This window comes from Canis lupus, chromosome 1 (genome assembly GCF_003254725.2).
Source record: "Canis lupus dingo isolate Sandy chromosome 1, ASM325472v2, whole genome shotgun sequence".
In the NCBI taxonomy this organism is placed as follows: Eukaryota; Metazoa; Chordata; class Mammalia; order Carnivora; family Canidae; genus Canis; species Canis lupus.
In genome coordinates this window covers 36082311-36101559 of record NC_064243.1, presented here as the reverse complement: position 1 = coordinate 36101559, position 19249 = coordinate 36082311, and the positions used below count along the sequence as shown (strand labels likewise).

Here is a 19249-nt window from a genome sequence, read left to right as displayed (position 1 = left end):
CTGATATGTGGAGATATAAGAAACGTAAGAGAAATGGGGAAAATACATTTTTAAAAAGATTTTATTTATTTATTTTGACAGAGAAAGAGAGCACAAGCAGGGGGAGGGGCAGAGGGAGAAGCAGACTCCCAACTGAGCACAGAGCCTCTTGTGGGGCTCCATCCCAGGACCCTGGGATCATGATGTGAGCTAAAGACAGATACATGCTTAACTGACTGAGCCACCCAGGTGCTCCAGCTGTGGGGAAAATACATTTTAATCTAGAAATATATATACACATACATTTTCAGGTCTTGAGCCTATTCTTTTTTTTTTTAAGATTTTTTAAATTTATTTATTCATGAGAGACACAGAGAGAAAGAGAGACAGACAGGCAGACAGGCAGGCTGGCAGAGGGAGAAGTAGGCTCCATGCAGGGAGCCCGACATGGGACTCAATCCCAGGTCTCCAGGATCACGCCCTGGGCTGAAGGTGGCGCTAAACCACTGAGCCACCTGGGCTGCCCGAGCCTATTTAAATTTAAATTATTGTGTTGTTACAGCAAGAAGCTCCAGATTACTGAAAATACTCCAATATTTACTTCCAAAACCACCTGGAAATATAAAATAATGATAGCAAAGAGCATGTTGCTTAAAAGACAGCAGTGAAAAACAGTGGGTAATGCAGCAGATTTACATAAAATTTAGTGATCCAGAGTATGTATTTCCTCCAAACCCAAATCTAACCAGTAAATGTGGGAGAAGTAAAGATTCTTCAATTAATGTGCAAGAGCTATGCTAGATTTCTTCTTTTTGAAAGTGACGTCCCAGACATGAACCTATTTAATGCAAGTTTCTAAAAGGAAACTGAAGGAACCAGAAGAATACTTCCCCCATCTTATTGATCAAATCGGATAAGGATGCACAGGCACAAAAGGGAAACCAGGAAACACCAACTGGGTGATGATGGGGACGGAAATTAAAAACTGAGAGAAGACAGAACATAAAGGAATGTGACTCAGTGAACAGAGCACAGAAACAGTCCTGGCCCTCTGGAAACATACAATGATTATGGGGCCTATATGTCACAGAGGGTGAATCCTGATCTCATGGTGGAGAGAGAAGATCATATGATCCATACGATTTAGGTGTACAGTAGCGCCCACCTGGAAGTTCTGGATTATTATTAGTCCACAATACGTGCACTGGCTACAGATCTGGGAAGGGGAAACAGTACAGGAGAGATTTGCATTAAAACTATTTTTAGAATTTCAAACATCCAAATGGAAATATATATTTGCCTAAAGAAAGGATACTTGGGAAAACTAGTCAGTCAACTTCCTTGATGACTGGAATTGTGCCAGTTTAACACAGATGCTCTCATGAAGGGAGATTTCACTGGCTGGTTGTGGACTCTGCCTGGAAGGCAATTTCCCTAGATAATTTACATGGCATATTCCTCATCCCAAGAGGCCTTCTCTATGAGGCCCACCCAACCATGCTATTTGGTGTAGAATTCCACCTCTCCCACCCGTTACATTTCCCATCACCTTCTACTAGGCAAACTAGGTCTTTCGTTATTATGGTTATTGTTTATCATCTGTTTCCCACAGATAAAATATAAGTTCCACAAGGCCAAGGATACCTTCTATTTTTTTGTTTGCCTTTTTTTTTTTTTTCACTGTGGTAAACAAGGCACCCACAGCAGTGCTTTAGGACCTAGTAGAGCTAGGGGGCTCAGAAACGCTTCCTGGTGGAAGTGGTGTCTAAACGGAGTCTCATAGAGAGAGAAGAGTACTTCCAAAAGAAGAAACAAAGCACGAGCAGAACAAGGGAATATGGTAGTGTGTGCACTTAGGGAATTACAAACATTAAGTGCTGAAGAGCCGAGCAGATAGCAGGTCACAAAAACCACTGTATGAGGTCCTAATTAAGCATCTGAAGCAACCAATAACAGACAGTGGGAAACCACTAACTAGCCGGACAAGGTAGTAGGGGGCCATGACTGTCAAATTTACATTTCTGGTTTTTTTACAGTATCATTGTTGGGGCTCCCAGATGCATGAAAAACAAATCTTGATTCTGAGAATGCCCACAGGACTGGAGAATCCATTTTCTTTCCTAACATTAAACTTCAGCACTTTTTTAAAACAATCTCTTTGCATAGGGCGTTGGCAGGGGAATGTCTCATGTACTCCTTTGATATGCCAAGGGAGGGAAATAGAAGAGGCAAGTGTGGGCAGGTGGGAACCACGCCAAGCAAGCCCCACAAAAATGTGGGGCTCGAGTCCTATGTGCCAACTCACCACCCAAATATCTTAGGGAAGAACATACATTTAATAATACCTGTTCATATATTTTGCAAATTTAATTTTATTATTCAATTTGTCCTATTTCAATTACATTTAAATGCACATCAGAAATGGGTTTAACTTTCAACAGTATTATATATAATCATTTCACTACCTTTTACCTCTCAATTAGACATAAAAGAAAGTCAGAATTTCCTAACCACCTGGTGAACATTAATGATAAGATAATTAGACTCCGACAGGGCTGTTTTGTATACAGAGCTACAAAGTGGCATTCAGCTGCAGGTTCTAAAATCACATGACATATATAGAGTGCCTTAAGTGAGTATAACATAATCTAATAGGAATTTTTCTATTTTAATGACTTTATATTTTCATTCAAAACAATTCTGTTCTCAGGCAATAATGAGTATTGGCAAAGATGTGAAGAAGTTGGGACCCTTATATACAGCTGGTAGAATGATAATGGTGCAGCCACTTTGGAAAGCAATTTGGCGGTTTCTTAAAATGTTAAATATAAAATCACCATATAACCCAGCAATTCTACTTTTGGGTACATACCCAAGAGAAATGAAAGTATATGTCTATATAAAGACTTATACATGAATATTCATAGCAATATTATTCATAGTCTCCAAAATGTGTACACAACCCAAACATTAACTGGTGAACAGATAAATAAAATGTTGTATATCCATATAATGAAAATCTTATTCAGCAATAAAAATGAATGGATGAATCCATGATACAACACGGATGAACTTTGAAAACGTTATGCTAAGTGAAAGAAGCCAGACACAGAAGCCCATTACTGTGAAATGTCCAAAGAGGCTAAGTGTATAAAGACATGTGGTAGAAGAGTGGTTGCTTAGGGCTGGATGTTTGGGGGAAAAATGGTTGAGTGACAGTTCATGGATGTGGGGTCTCCTTTTGGGATAATGCTCTAAATCTAGATAGTGATGATGGTTGTACAATTCTGTAAACGTACTAACAACTGCTGAACTGGTCACTTGAATTTTATACTGTGTGAATAGTATCTCAATAAAGTTATGAAAATAATAATTGTTCTTTCTCCCAAAAAAGTTCTCTAGATAATCTGTTTATTTCTAACCTCTATCCCCACCAATCTGCAAAGAAGTAGCTCATTCTATATGTTCAGTATGTTCCCATCTCAGAGTTTCCAGAGCACTTTCTATTTCTCTAGCACAGCTCATCCTGATATATTGTGACCATGCATCTGTCCTCTCCATTATATTGTCAGTTCTAGGATAAGGCTCACATCTTAATCATTCAAAAGTCTCTTCAGTGTTTGCCTACACACATATAGAAAGTACTCAATAAATGCTTAGGAATAAGGAATGAAACAAGGAATGCTTTCAGATTAAATACTAGGTAGGATTCCAAAATATGGTGAAGCAAAATAAAACAAAGTCTCCCACATGTGATTAACCTAAATTAGATATCCTAAATTACTGGAGTCCAGTTAGCTCTGGATTATTTAAACTATATACTTTGCAAATGTTTAGTAAATATTTTTTGAGGCACAGTTAGATTTTCCTATCATCTAATTGTCAGAAGTATTTTTTAAAAGATTTTATTTTTAGAAATCTCTACATCTACATGGGGCTTAAATGTACAACCCAGAGACCAAGAGTCACATGCTCCACTGACTGAGCCAGCCAAGCACCCCTTCCTATCTTCTAATTATCAGCTGGTAAATACTAAGCATTTTACTTTATTATTGATTATCATTTAACTAATAGCAAAAGTCTTTTTTTCTCCCTAGATAAACAAGTAACAGATTTCAGTGAAAGGGGTGGTATGGGCTCACTCCATAATCCTGAGGTAACTGCATAGAACATAGTTTCAAAACTATTGTAGTCATTAGACTGAAGGCTGAATCTGTTATTACTATTGTGTATCAAATCCATTTGAAACATACTGGCTTAGGGGATCCCGGTGTGGCTCAGTGGTTTTAGCCCCTGCCTTTGGCCCAGTACATGATCCTGGAGTCCCAGGATTGGGTCCCGCATCGGGCTCTCTAGTAGAGCCTGCTTCTCCCCCTGCCTATGCCTCTGCTTCTCTCTCTCTGTGTGTGTGTCTCTGATGAATAAATGGATCAGATCTTAAAAAGAAAAGAAAAGAAAAGAAAAGAAAAGAAAGAAAAGAAGAAAAGAAAAGAAAAGAAAGAAGAAAAGAAAAGAAAAAAGAAAAGAAAAGAAAAGAAAAGAAAAAATAGAAAAGAAAAGAAAAGAAAAGAAAAGAAAAGAAAAGAAAAGAAAAGAAACGAAACGAAACTTCAGCTCAGGGCATGATCCTGGGGTCCAGGGATCGAGTCCTGCATTGGGCTCCCCTCACAGAGCCTGCTTCTCCCTCTGCCTATGTCTCTGCCTCTCTGTGTCTCTCATGAATAATAATAATGATGATGATAAAAATAATAAAATAATGCATTGGCTTAGAAGAATGACGATTTATTTATTTTTTTTTTATTTTTTTAATTTATTTTTTATTGGTGTTCAATTTACTAACATACAGAATAACCCCCAGTGCCCGTCACCCATTCACTCCCACCCCCCGCCCTTCTCCCCTTCCACCACCCCTAGTTCGTTTCCCAGAGTTAGCAGTCTTTACGTTCTGTCTCCCTTTCTGATATTTCCCACACATTTCTTCTCCCTTCCCTTTTATTCCCTTTCACTATTATTTATATTCCCCAAATGAATGAGAACATATAATGTTTGTCCTTCACCAACTGACTTACTTCACTCAGCAGAATGACGATTTATTATTCAAGATTCTTTGGATTGGCAATTTGATCAGCTCCTCTGCTGGTGCCACCAAAGGTTACTCCTACAGCTATAGTCATCTACCCTTTAACTAGGATTGCAAATCCAACATGGGCTCATTCACATGTCTAGAAATTATTATAGGCTCCTGGCTGGAATACCTCAGCAGTTTCCCTGCATAGGGTCTCTAAATGCCCTGTAGGCTAGAATGGGCTCCTTAGAAGCCTGGTAATTAGTGTTTCCGAAGAGTAGAGTGAAAGCTACAAGATATCTTAAGACATAGGCTCTAGAACTTATCCAATAGAACTTTCTGCAATGATTAAAAATGTTTTAAAACCATGCTGTCTAGAATGGTAACCACTTGTTGCTTGGAACTATTTGGTACTTGGGGACACCTGGGTGGCTCAGTGGTTGAGCGTCTGCCTTCGGCTCAGGATGTGATCCTGGGGTCCTGGGATTGAGTCTCACGTCGGGCTCCCTGCATGGAGCCTGCTTCTCCCTCTGCCTATGTCTCTGCCGCTCTTTCTCTGCGTCTCTCATGAATAAATAAATAAAATCTTAAAAAAAAACTATTTGGTACTTGAAATATGACTAATTTAACTGAAGGACCAGATTTTAAATTTTATCTAATTGTAATTGTTTTAATTCAAATATAAGTGGTCACATACAGCTAAGGGTTACCAACATCACACAGTACATCTCTGGAATCTGCACTTAGGCCACATTCTATTATTTAAAGCAAGTCACGAGGCTCAGCACAGATTCAAGAGAATGGAGAAGTACAATGCGTTGCTTGGTGAGGAGAACAGCAATGATCCTCAGCATAGGGCCTGAGATCTAGAGAATCACGATTCATTATTTTAAGAATCAATCACAGGATAAAGAGGACAGAGAGGGCTGGGGGAGGCACAGGGACTGGTAATATTTTATATAAGTAGTCATGGAAGGCATCTCAAAGACAGTCCCAGATATCAGTGGTGATATCTGGAGAGCTGAAGGAAGTGGGGAAGTCACCATGAGAATATCTGGCAAAAGAATTCCAGGCAGGGGAACAGCAAATACAAAAGTCCTGAGGGAAGTGCTTGCCTGGCTCAGCAGGCTGGCACTGTCAGAGCTGGGTAAACAAAGGATGAGGGTGGCTGCTTCTGTAAAAATGTTTCGAATCATGAATGTTAGAAGGAAATAAATCTTTCTAGCTGATAGGAAAGGCACCTAGTAACTACATCCTTCTTTATACAACAGACATCTAGCTACCTTACTGACTCAAGGCCTGGCCATTGACCTATGAAAGCCCTGTGTGACAACCTGAGCACAAAGCTTATGCATTTTCCATTCTAATAGTCCAAAGACTTCAATTCCCCTTCCAGGCAAGCACATGTGAAATCAAGCTCCAGCCTGTAGCAGTAGACCAGATCAGTTATAAGAAGGAAGAGATATAAAATAATTTCAAAAACTGAAACTGTATTTTAAAAGTTGTATGCTCTGAAATTTTTAATATAAGGAAATATGGTATCAGATACCTCAGAAGTCAGGAATAATAATAAATGGAGAGCAAAATGATTGTCCCATGGCCGTAAGAAAATGTTCTACTCCTTTCCCACCCTAAGGTGGCATAAGAGTATATGATAGGATTTTTCAACAAAGATTTCCACCAAAATAAAAAATTTAAGACATATTAAATTCATATAATCTGAAGGAAATATGCCAGCACAAAGGGCACAGTAATTAATAAGCCAATATTCCAATCAGAGAAATACAGAGAAGATGGTGGGAGGTGGATGGGGCACAAGCAACCCTTCCAAAAATACATGAACTGTGTGTTGTAAAGGAAACTGAAATTAGATTAAAGGTAATTAAGAGAAAAGCAATTAAAGGAAACAGAATACACAGGTAAAGCCATCCAGTCTGTCCTTCTTTTCCCTGTTAAGCAGCTTCTGCATGCTCATTTAAACTAAAGGAAGCCCTGGAATGTCAGATTAATGAAGACCAGATTTGAATATTAGAACTCAACTAGTAAAATCTCAGTGTTTGCATTCCCAACAGAATTTCCCCAAGCCCCAAACCCCACTGAGCAGAGGCTACCTTTCCGGTCACTTCTCTGTCCTCTTTCAAACTCAAGCTACTGTTTGGCAGCAAAGTCGTATGAGTGTCAGGCAGCAGAGTCTATTGCTCCTTATTCAACTTTAAATGCCTAAAGAGAGATCCTCAATGATCCTCCTGTAATGTCTAGGAACACTTTTCCCCACTTGCTCTAATTGGGAAGGAGAGGGGATTAAAGGATAAGAAGGTACAGATCTTCCTTCACTGCCGATGGGGTTAAGACCCGATAAGCCCACTGTAAGCTGAAAATATCCTAAGTCAAGAATGCACTGAATATACCTAACTTACCAAACATCACAGGTTAGCTTAGCCTACCTTAAATGTGCTCAGAACACTTACATGAGCCTACCCCTGGGCAAAATCATCTTTAAAAAGCCTATTTTCAAATAAAGTTGGATAGTGCACGAAACTTCTTAAATTGCTGTGCTGAAAGTGGAAAAGCAGAACAGTTGCATGGAGACGGAATGGTTGTCAATAGGATCAGTCCTTGACCCTTGTGACTGTGTGGGGGTCTGGGATCTGAGGCTGCTGCTGCCCAGCATTATGAGAGAGGACATCCTGCATGACACTTGCCCAGGAAAAGATCCAAATTCGAAATTAGGAAGGACGGTTTCTACTGAATTCCTATGGCTTTGGCACCATCATAAAGTTGAAAAATTGCAAGTCTACCACCATTACATCAGGGACTGTTTGCATAAAGAAATGACTGGGGTGGCTTGAGTCTGAAAGTCTCTCAAGTCAATCAGCTGTCATTTTCATCAGAAACATGGCCCTTGCTCACTGGAGTGGCTGGGCTGCTGCCAAGCAAAGGGCAGTAATATCAGTTACTCATGGAGCAGTGACATGGGCAGTATCTTGCAAATCACTTGATATGAAAATAAGATCTGAGGAAACCTGGAGGGAGGAGAGGAATTCCTGGTATTCCCTTCGGTCCTAACCTGGCAATCTGTCCCACTGCGCTGAGACAAGCAGAGATGCACACATGTGAGTGTGAACTAAATCCTGGTGTCATCCCCTTTTCTGTAAGTAACAACTGTCTCCCCTTTCTTTAACCTAAAGCCATCATCCAAACTGTCTGTATATTACATGCCTCAATTCACTGAGATGCACTTTTCCTAAAATTTTCTAGACCATAATATTAAAATTATAGATAAAACTGATCCTTTGGCTTATTTGCTTAAAACCCTCCAATGGCTTCCTGTTGTACTTAGAGCAAATTCTAAACTTCATATCAGATCTGGGCCTTCTCTGCTCTCCAACTTCAACTACTAAATCCCCTAATTTCCAGTCTCAAAGTCTTTGTTTCTATTCCTAGAATATGCCAAGTGTTCACTCCTCATGTCCTGTGTAATCCTGAAAGTATTTGCTTCGAATCTTCAAAGGCTCCTTCTCATTATTTAGATCTCAGCAACCAGTACATCTATTGGATAAATAAATGAAAAAATGGGTAAACTGACTTGAAAGAAAATGTAGGAATCAAGGAAGGTGAACTCCTGAGAAATGAGAGTAGCTCTTACGAAGCTCGTCTGCAAAGAAAGCAGCACAGAATAACCAACTCTGAGCAGCAGAGGAGGGAAGGAGCCATCTCCTGTACCCTTCATAGAAAAAGTTATTTCTTGACACAAGACCTGTGTACTTTCTTAGCAATATCACTGACCCTTATTGGTCAAAGTCAAAGAGATTCACAAGGGTTGTCCCTCCTGACCCTTCAAGAACCCAGCACCGTTATCACCCTCTCCATTAATATAAATATCACCTGGTTCTCCAGAAGAGCCAGCCCTCTCGCCTCTGAGAACTGTCCAGATCTTGGCATCTGCTTTGCTGAATCATTTACCACACATACTATCCTGCTTTCTTTGCAGACCTGATTCCTACACCACCTGAGCCATCTATGAAGGCACATACCTATGCCACAGAGGATAGGTAGGAACTCAATGAATTTATGTATGAGAGAATAAGGAGATGTTTAAAAAACCTATTCTGTGGTATAATAAAATCAGAGATTTGAAGCTAAGGTTGTGTGACAGTCCAGTACACACCATGAAGGCACATCTTTACCCACCACCAGCCCTTGGGTTTATCCCAAAGCTTCTCTGCATGTTTATAACAAGATCTCCCATCCTACTAACTCCACAGGTGAAAGAGTGGATCTGAACATATCTCAAAACGGTTTAGTGTTCTAGAGTATCTAGTTACTATTAAAATGATGCTAACCTGAAGTCTTACCAACATTCTCCCCTCTTTTCCAGGACAGAATTCTTCCCTCAGCCTCTATTCACCATTACTTGTGGAAGAAAGTTCTAGCTGTTTTATCTATAGCTTTCGATGACCAATACCAGTCTCCATCCCTCCATTAGCAGGAACAACTACATTTAACTCTTTTAAGGGATAAATTATTTAATTTTAAGAAAACTGGAATCATATGATCCTCCAAAATTAAGCAAAAATATTCGGAAAGTATAAAACTGGGTTGCAAGCTTCTTCTGTCACTTTAGATTTTTAGAAAACAAACATATAAATGTAATGTCTTTTTGTAAACCAATTTGTTCCAGACTAAAACAGCAAGGTAAAGCTCTGTGATGGCAAAAATGATTATCCAGGTTATATCACATACACTCATTTGATATAAATACCAAATTTCTTCAACTGATCATCCCAACAATGTGTATCTTTACCCCAATCTTTCCAGGTACAACAAAATCAAACACATCCAACCAATTATCTCCCTTCTCTTTGAGAGAAAATCAGAGTTGGACATCTGACATCTTAAAACTGCTTTCTAAATTCCCATCTTGGCATGGAGCACCAGCATTTTAATGTTAACAATACAAGATTCAAGGAAAGGGGGGAAGAACTAAGAAATCGCAAGCAAGGGTGCAGTGAAACTTCACTTTCATACATTGCTAGAGGCGGAAAATTGGTTCAATCACTTGGGAAAGTAGGTTGGCAATATATCAAGAGTCATTATTATGTTCATATTGTGTGAAACAAGAATTTCACCTTTGAGAGTACGTCCTAGGAAAATGTGCCAGAAAAAGCTACAAACACAAAAGTTTTCATTATAAAGTTATTTATGACCAAAAAATTTTGAAAGCAATTTAAATATCTAACACCTGGAAAATATTTAGGATCACTACAGTACAGCTACACTAGGGACCATTATGTAACCTTGAAAAATTACTGTGATAATGACTACAAAGCCACATGAAGGAATAGATAGGACATATATCTAAGTTAAAAAAAAAAAAAGACAAGATAAAACTAAATACCCTCTTAGAACTCTGTGAAAGATAAATATGCAAAAAGGAAATATTCATGCAAAATGAAAATGGTCATGTTACAGTGGTAAACTTAAGGCCACATTTTGTTCTTGCTTTTATAAAATCTATAATGATATTATGTTCATAATTTAAAATTATACTTTTAAGAAAGGAATACAAAATGGAACCTAGCTCATTTATCATTGAACAAATAATTACTTTTATTTTTGGTTTTTTATTGAAATATAATTGACATAAAATATTCTATTAGTACAGGTATATCATAGTGATTTGATATTTTTATACATTACGAAATGATCCCCACAAAAAGTCTACTTACCATGTATCATCATATAAAGCTATTACCATATTATTGACTATAATCCTTATGTTGTACATTATATACTCATGACTTAATTTCATAACACTGAGCTTGTGCCTCTTAATCCCCTTTACCTATTTCACTCATCCACCACCGCCTTCACACTCTGGTAACAGATTATTTACTGTATCTATGAGTCTGTTTCTGTTTTTTTTTTTAATTCATTTATTTTGACTTTTAGACTTCACAGGTAAGTGAGATCATACAGTATTTGTCTTTCTCTGTCTCATTTCACTTAGCATATAATACCCTCTTGGTCCATTCATGTTGTCACAAATAGCAATATTTAATTTGTTTTTTTATGGGTGAGTGATATTCCAACGAATATATACCACATCTTCTTCATCTATTAATGGACACTTAGGTTGCTTCCATATCTTGGCCATTGTAAATAAATACAGGCATGCATATATGTCTTCAAACTGATGTTTTCTTTTTTTTTTTTTTTTTAAAGATTTTATTTATTTATTCATGAGAGACAGAGAGAGAGAGAGAGAGAGAGACAGATACACAGGCAGAGGGAGAAGCAGGCTCTTCACAGGGAGCCCAACATGGGACTCGATCCCGGGACTCCAGGATCACACCCTGGGCGGAAGGCAGGCGCTAAACCCCTGAGCCACCCAGGGATCCCCTAAACTGATGTTTTCAATGTCTTCAGATAATTTTCCAGAAGTAGAATTGCTGGATCATACAGTGGTTCTACTTCTAATTTTTTGAAAAAATATGGAATGTTTCATGAATTTACATGTCTTCCTTGCATGAAGGCTTTGCCAATCTTCTGTGTATCATTCCCATTTTAGTATAGGTACTGCCCAAGCCAGCACAAATTACTACTTTTAAAGAATGGCATTATTAATAATTACAAAGGTATTTTAGAAGCATAGTTTTGTATCTATGACAACCATAAAACTTTCCCATTATGTTTTACTTCATAACCTCTCTGAAGCTAGACTTCTTTTAAACATGTAATACATGACAACAGAGTTACTGAATGGGGCATTCCCTATGTTATCGGTACTGCCTATGTCTATGAGGAATCTTAATCCATCCCACTTTCAGGAAGTCAAATTTCCACATGAGAGAGAACCCAGCAACATTCAGTACATAAGGATAAAATAACATGCTATATTTTAAAGGCTATCTAAACAATTAGAGATATGTCAATTCTTTCTCCCTTATATAAAAATCTTTCCAATTTCTGATCTGAATAATTTAGGTAGTAAAACAGAAAGAAGGTAGCCTCTTACCTGGCTATAATATTAAACCATAAAGTATAATGGTGTTGATTAATTTTCTTACAAGTATGCATATAATTGAAATTATCTCTAGCTCTTGAGGAAATACTGTTACTTACATTTCTGTCAGCTAATCTTTATTAAAGATTCGGCTATTTAAAATAGAAATATTTTTAAAAAGGGAATATTCTTTTGAACACGAATAAGTAAAAAAGGATTACAGAGAGATAAAGAGAAAAAAAGGAACACTCATACCAAAGGACATGTTATCTTTGGATATATTCCATTCATTTAACATTCAACAAATACAGATTATCTAACATGTCAGATGTAGACAAAGAGACACAGAAAATAAGTAAGTAATTGTGTTAGAGGATGATAAATGTTATGAAAAAAGAAAAAAGCAGAACAGGGTAACAGAGATTAGGGGCACTGGGAAGGGGGTTGTGATTGGTGCAAAGAAGTCTGGGAGGCTTCACTGAGGAGGTGCTACAGAACAAACATTTGAAAATAGTGGAGTTAACCATTTGGATGCCAGGGAAAGAGCATTCTAGGTAAAAAAGACAACACGGTGATGTAATAAAGTTACAGCTAGGGGCCAGTGTGGTTAAAACCAGACTTTAAAGAGAGAATAGAAAGAATGAGGTGAGCAAGGTGTGAGTGGGAAATAGGGCACATCATGTTGGGTCTTGCGGACCATTCTGAGAATGGTGGCTTTTATTCTGAATTAAATAGAAAACCACTGTAGGATTTTGATTCATTGGAATAAGAACACTCTAACCACTGTAGTAAGAATAAGAGATTGATCACTGTAGCTCCTAAGAGTTGGTAAAAGGTAACCAGATTCTGATTATATATTTTGAACATGGAACCAACAAGATTTTCTAACAAATGGAATATGAGAGAAAGATGGGATTGAAGGTGATTATTATTTTTTATATAAGCAACCAGAATAGATTTTTTTCCTCTGAAATGGGAGGAAAGTAGGTAGAATGATTTTGAGTAGCAAGTTCAAAAAATTCAGTTTAGACATACTAAGTTTAAGATGTCTCTTAGATACCCAATAGAGATGATCTGTAAAAAGATGTAAATTTGGCAGTGATTGGCATATAGATGGCATATAAAACCAAGGGACCTGATGAGTTCAGGAAGGAATGGGTATGGAGTAGTTGGAATCTCCTGATCCCTGGTGCATCCCAATTTTAGGAGGCTGAGGAAACAAGAAAGGGCCAGCAAAGAAGGGTGAGAAGGAACTACCAGTGAGGTGAGAAGAAAATCAGCACAGAGTGGTATCCTAGGAGTCAAGGAAAGAAGTCAAACAGAGCAACGGTTAGTAAGCTGACAGGAGAGGAAAGTTTGAGAATAGACCCCTGGTTATATCTCCACTGACACTAACATATGGAGACAGGATAAGGTATAATGAGGAGCATATATGTGAGAGCAAAGGCTCAGGATGGCTTACTTGAGAAAGAGAATGCTTGAAATAAGTTTTAAGAGCTTTCATTACGGTAAAAGTGTCGTTTTATGTATGTCAAAACTTAAATGTTTTTCTTAATGCCAGCAGGTCTGACTATGTCATTCATGGAGCTCTTTCTTCAAATATTACTAAGAATTTCAAGATGGCAGCAGTAGAGCATTAAACCAAGTGCAGGGCCCTTCTAAGAGTGGACCTCATGTGACTGTAATTGCATGGGACACACACCCATGAAGCTGGCCCCAGAGGCAAAGCATCTCAACTATAACAAATACATGTACTGCTGGTACAGCAGGCTTCCCTAGCTTCTGGTTTCAAAAAAACATTTAACTACTTATCGGAGAATATAAGCAGAAAAAAATAAATGATACAAACGTAAGGAGAATCTGTTAGAATGTAATTTACTTTTTTTCCCAACTTGCTTTCAAAGCTAAATCAGCATATATGGATCTGAAGTCATTATAGTATGACAGCAAAAAAGGGCAGAAGAGTCATTAAATTTGATAGCACTAATAAAACTACATGAGAAAAGGGAGAGAAAACAGGCTTACTTTTCATTAGTATGCCGACAAAATAAAAAAAACCCCTCCTTCATAGAGCTTTAAAAGTTTTGGTTAACGTTCCTAAATGAACATTTAATATATAAATTCATTTTGGTTCCACCCCATTGACATAAAAAGTGATGCCTGAGTCAGAACACCAAGTATGAATGTGAAAACTACGGCAGGAATCCTCCAGCTTCTCACAGTAATAAAAGAGTATTCTTCCTTAAGCTTCTCAAAATATACGCACACACAAATGTATTCCTCACTAGGCAAACATAGGCAATATCTACTCTTACCAGGCACCATATAGGGTGAACTTGTATTTTTTTTCTCTTTCAAGTATAACTGAAAAGGGAGGCAAGCAACACCTCTTGTTCTATTGAATACACCAAGTCATACCATGACTGCTTTGGAGTATTTTCCCTCCAGGAGTTTGGATAACATTCTTTAGTGAATTCTTATTCTGAGATCTCTTTTTAGCTCAAAGGCTACTCTCTCCTGTGAAGCCTTACCCAATCTTCCCAAGCACAGATAATCATGATTCATCTGTGCCTCCCTGGCTGTGTGCTCCTGTTCACATTACTGTGCTTTTGGTACCGAATGCGGTTAACTTTTTTCAGACCTGTCCCTGCTGCCAGATGGTGAAATCTGTGACAGCAAAATGAGTCTTCTGAAGTGATACATGCCCAGTGCCTAACAAAGTATGGGAAAATAGCAGGAACATAGAAGTTTGTTGAATGGATACATAAATTGTCAGATAAATGAAACTGGGCTAAACATATCTAGAGGCAGTTCATTGGAAATGGGCTATTATATTAACAGGGGGTGGACTGTAACTGCTTAGTTTCCCATACCTCTACTTCCTGCTACATTTGCTGTCCACTCTCAATTTCACCACTAGACAATGCCAGCTATTAGGCTATCTTACCTGTCCCTCTAAACTTGGATATTCCATTGCCCTTTGGGGTAAAGTCTCAATGACAGCCAGCAGGCATAGGAGATAAATCAACTGCAGACAGCTAAATGGATTACGGCAGTTCGGTGTAGCCTCATTTCCAGAACTGCTGCTTCAGGGATGAATACAAGTAACAGTCCTTGGTGGGCTATGCATTTAATAGGAAGAAAGTCAACAGAGGTGCCAAAGGCTGGAGGGGGAACTTGGAAATTAATTTAATCAATTTTAGAAAAAGGTCAATCTCCCACATTGGGTAACTTCATCACTCAGCAAGACCTTGAAGTTACAGATTTGCAGGTAGAATCTCAGATTACTTTAAGAGGGACAATGATCTTACACATACACAGCCTCAATTTCATGGTGGGGCGTTGCTGATTTAAAGACAATGTTTGAATTTGTTGTGTTAAGAAAACAACTTTGCAAATGTATTTCAGCAAGTCAGTTAAAGACCCAAATGTTCTGACTCTTATATAATGAGATTGTTTTTTAAAGACTTTATTTATTTATTCATGAGAGACAGAGAGGGGGGGGGGCAGAGACACACAGGCAGAGGGAGAAGCAGGCTCCATGCAGGGAGCCCGATGTGGGACTGGATTCCGGGTCTCCAGGATCACACCCTGGGCTGCAGGCAGCGCTAAACTGCTGCACCACCGGGGCTGCCCATATAATGAGACTTGAATAGAGAAATTAAATTGAGTTAAGTAACGGATAGAAAGGCCTAAGGGAATGGACCTCAACCTATAAAACATTATACCAGAATTATACACTTTCAATTATTTTTGGTTTCCTTATTTATTTATTTATTTATTTATTTATTTTTGAATATTTTATTTATTCATTCATGAGAGACCCAGAGAGAGGCAGAGACATGGGCAGAGGGAGAAGCAGGCTCCCTACAGGAAGCCCAATGTGGAACTCGATCCCAGGACCCTGAGATCACGTCCTGAGCCAAAGGCAGACGCTCAACCACTGAGCCATCCAGGTGCCCCTGGTTTCCTTGTCTAAAATCAATCACGCATTCTTTTGGAGAAAGGTGGTTACTGCTCCCTTTATAACTTAGAATTTGCATTGTGTAGAAAATGAAGTGTAGAGTGAGTAGTAAACACTGCATTTGCAATTTTATCCAATGTTAAAGTATGTGACTGAAATAAACCCACAAATCAATGCTACATGCACTGTAAGTACTTTCTAAGTAATTCTTGATTAAATGATAATCTCACGTTCTTGAAAGTGAAGCTGCATATGAGTGACCTCATTTTCTATAAAACTTTAAAAATGTACAAAAAATATGGGTCATTTGATGGGAAAATTCAACTCTATCCATTTGTTCTAAAAAAATTAAAAACACTTTTTTTAAAAAACATGTTTTAAAGTAGCAATATTTTGATATTTGAGGATATTAAATACGTACCCATATAAGAAAAAAAAATAATACGATTGTGTTGTTTACAAACTGATACTGGTAAGATTGGAAAGTGACTAATTTTACAAGTTAATCCTAGATAGTGAGGTGGGGGGATAGGGTTACTTCTGCTGGGCAGTATTACATGGTAAATAGTAGGTATTAATTTGGTTTTATTTAGATAACTCATATAGCCTAGACAATTTTAAACAAAATAAAAATGATCTAAACTGTCAAGACAGACTCACAGCAGTTATGTGAAGAAATATGCAGCACTGTTTACTGTGCACCAGACTCAGTGCCAAATGCTTTACTGTCAGAACCCTTAGACATATTACTAATTTTTATTATTATTTAATGGGTCTGCCTATGCACATATGTTGTTAAGGCACCGAACAAAGTATTTCTTATTGTTGTTGCTGAAAATTTATCAATGTTCTGACTCACTGGTTAAAATATCCAACATATCCAAAGTATAAGCAGAGTATTAATTAAGTATCCAAAATACACTGATGCTATATAATACTGGGTCCTGGGACATTCCTTTTTTATTTTACAGGAGAAAAGAATGCCAATCTGGGAGACACTCATTTCAATGTGTAAGAGAGAAATTTTAAACAGAGCCCGCACTATGGCTTCCTGCTTGCTCAGCATCCAAGACTCGTACTTTTCCCCAGCAGCATCAACCCTACTATTTTGCTTTTCTGCTCTGTTTCTGGTCTATGGAATGTCTGCTATGTTCTGGAGCCCATCTTTGCCATGCTTGGTTTCCTGGTTTTTTTTTTTTTTTTGTTACATTTTATCTATAATTGCTAGGTTTTAAGCAGACAAGGTGGTCTGAAGCATGACTTTACAGTACCATTCTAACTAAAAGTCTCAGAGCTGTCCCCTAAACATTTAAATATGTAATATTCCATCTGGATACAGCCACAAGCACAGAGCTTTTATGAATAGAAATTATTAAAATGTGCCACTGAAGTGCAAAGGCTGTGCCTTATTGCCCTTTGTATATTTAACATTGTTTTCAACACATAAGGCATTCGGTGAATAGTGTAGGTGGGTGGGAAAGTGATTAGCACTGCCATTTTTGAAGAATGGTTATATAAAAGCATCACTAAATCACTGATGCACATATAAAGATCTAGAATATAGAAATATAGATAGGAACCAGAAGACTTTGAGAGTATGTAAGTTCCCATAAGCCAACCTCCAAGTATCCAAGGTGACTGCACACATAAATCTGAGATACCAGGGTCTCTAACCATAGTCATTTGTGACCGTGAAAGCAGACTGGACTCAGGATAAGGTCATGCAAATGCAAATGTAAGATCATATATATTTTTTTTTTTTACTTAGAGATTATGGTAACATTCAAATATTGCTTTTTTAAAGATTTTATTTATTTATTCATGAGAGACAGACAGAGAGAGAGAGAGAAAGAGAGAGAGAGAGAGAACAGAGACACAAGCAGAGGGAGAAGCAGGCTCCATGCAGGGAGCCTAACATGGGACTCGATCCCGGGTCTCCAGGATCAGGTCCTGGGCTAAAGGCAATGCTAAACCGCTGAGCCACCTGGGCTGCCCCTCAAATATTGCTTTTAAAGGTAGTTAGATTCATAGTTAAACATTTATCATTTGCCTATAAACCTTTGATAAGTTAATAAGAGTAGTGCATACAGACACATCTCATGAGCTTGGCCTTTCCATGATAAGCTGTTTTCTTTATTAAGAACAAGATATAAATTATCTTGCAGTCCCTAGACTCATATCTTATCCTATATAAATTCTCAAAAATGTCATTTCAATGACTTCATCCCATTTCCTGAGTAGTCTAAATTATCTCTGAAGCCACCAGTAGGCTAAAATAATAAGTGTAAGTTATGACATCAAAACTTATGGTTGCCCAAACATCATGAATCTGAGAAAAAATTTAAAATTTGGACATTTTGAACAACTAAATGAAAAATACACTAGAAAATATAAGTCCTAGTTCAAAGAAGAACTCTAACAGCCATTGCTTATTGAGCACTTACTGAATTTACTATGCTAAGTGGTTTATACATACTGATGGTCAGAAACAGGACTGAAGAGATGGGACTATCGGCTACAGAGGCTAGATCACAGACCTAGTGATGCAGGAGAGGAGCACTAAAACCATGTCTACCTAAGCCCAGGTGCTAGTTCCCTAACTTTGTATAGGAAGTCCCAGCATAAGGTGCCTCAGAATAGTGGCTAATATGCCATTCTCCAGAGGGGAAGAGCCAAAAAAATTTTCACTCAACTTTATAAAGTGCTGAGAATAGAGGTTAGTCAGATTTCTTTTTTTTTTTATATTTTATTTATTTATTCATGAGAGAGACACACACAAACAGAGGCAGAGAAACAGGCAGAGGAGAAGCAGGTCCACGCTGGCAGCCTGATGTGGGACTCGTTACCAGGACTCCAGGATCATGCCCTGGGCCGAAGGCAGGCGCTAAACTGCTGAGCCACCCAGAGATACCCGGTTCGTCAGATTTCTACTTAGAATTATCTTATTCAAATTCTTAACGTAACTCTTTGACATCAGAGTTTGACATCTCTGGAAGTAGCTTTTAAATTACACGGTGGTCTTCTAGCATACAGTAATCCCCAATCCACCTAAGCTATAGCTTTGGTTTTTTACTTTGTATATGATGTCACTGGAAATTTTAATGTAGAATTTAAGTGCTAATTTGTGTGACATCAGCACAGGTGGTTTTTAATGCATCTTGTGAATGTGTATTCGTTTTGTCCACAACAGAAAGACATGTGGTATTGCTTTTTAAATTGATCTTTAAAAGACTTG

The 19249-nt window shown here is 38.0% G+C and overlaps 1 protein-coding gene and 1 non-coding gene across 13 annotated transcripts in view; both read right to left on the bottom strand.

Moving 5' to 3' along the window:
* The window catches only part of UTRN (utrophin), a 497383-nt gene that overhangs the window by 111115 nt on the left and 367019 nt on the right, over positions 1 to 19249 (bottom strand). The gene's annotated exons all lie outside the window — the stretch shown is intronic.
* On the bottom strand, positions 11533 to 11639 carry LOC112645697 (U6 spliceosomal RNA). The gene has a single exon (XR_003127200.1). It is a non-coding gene; the product is annotated as a U6 spliceosomal RNA (small nuclear RNA).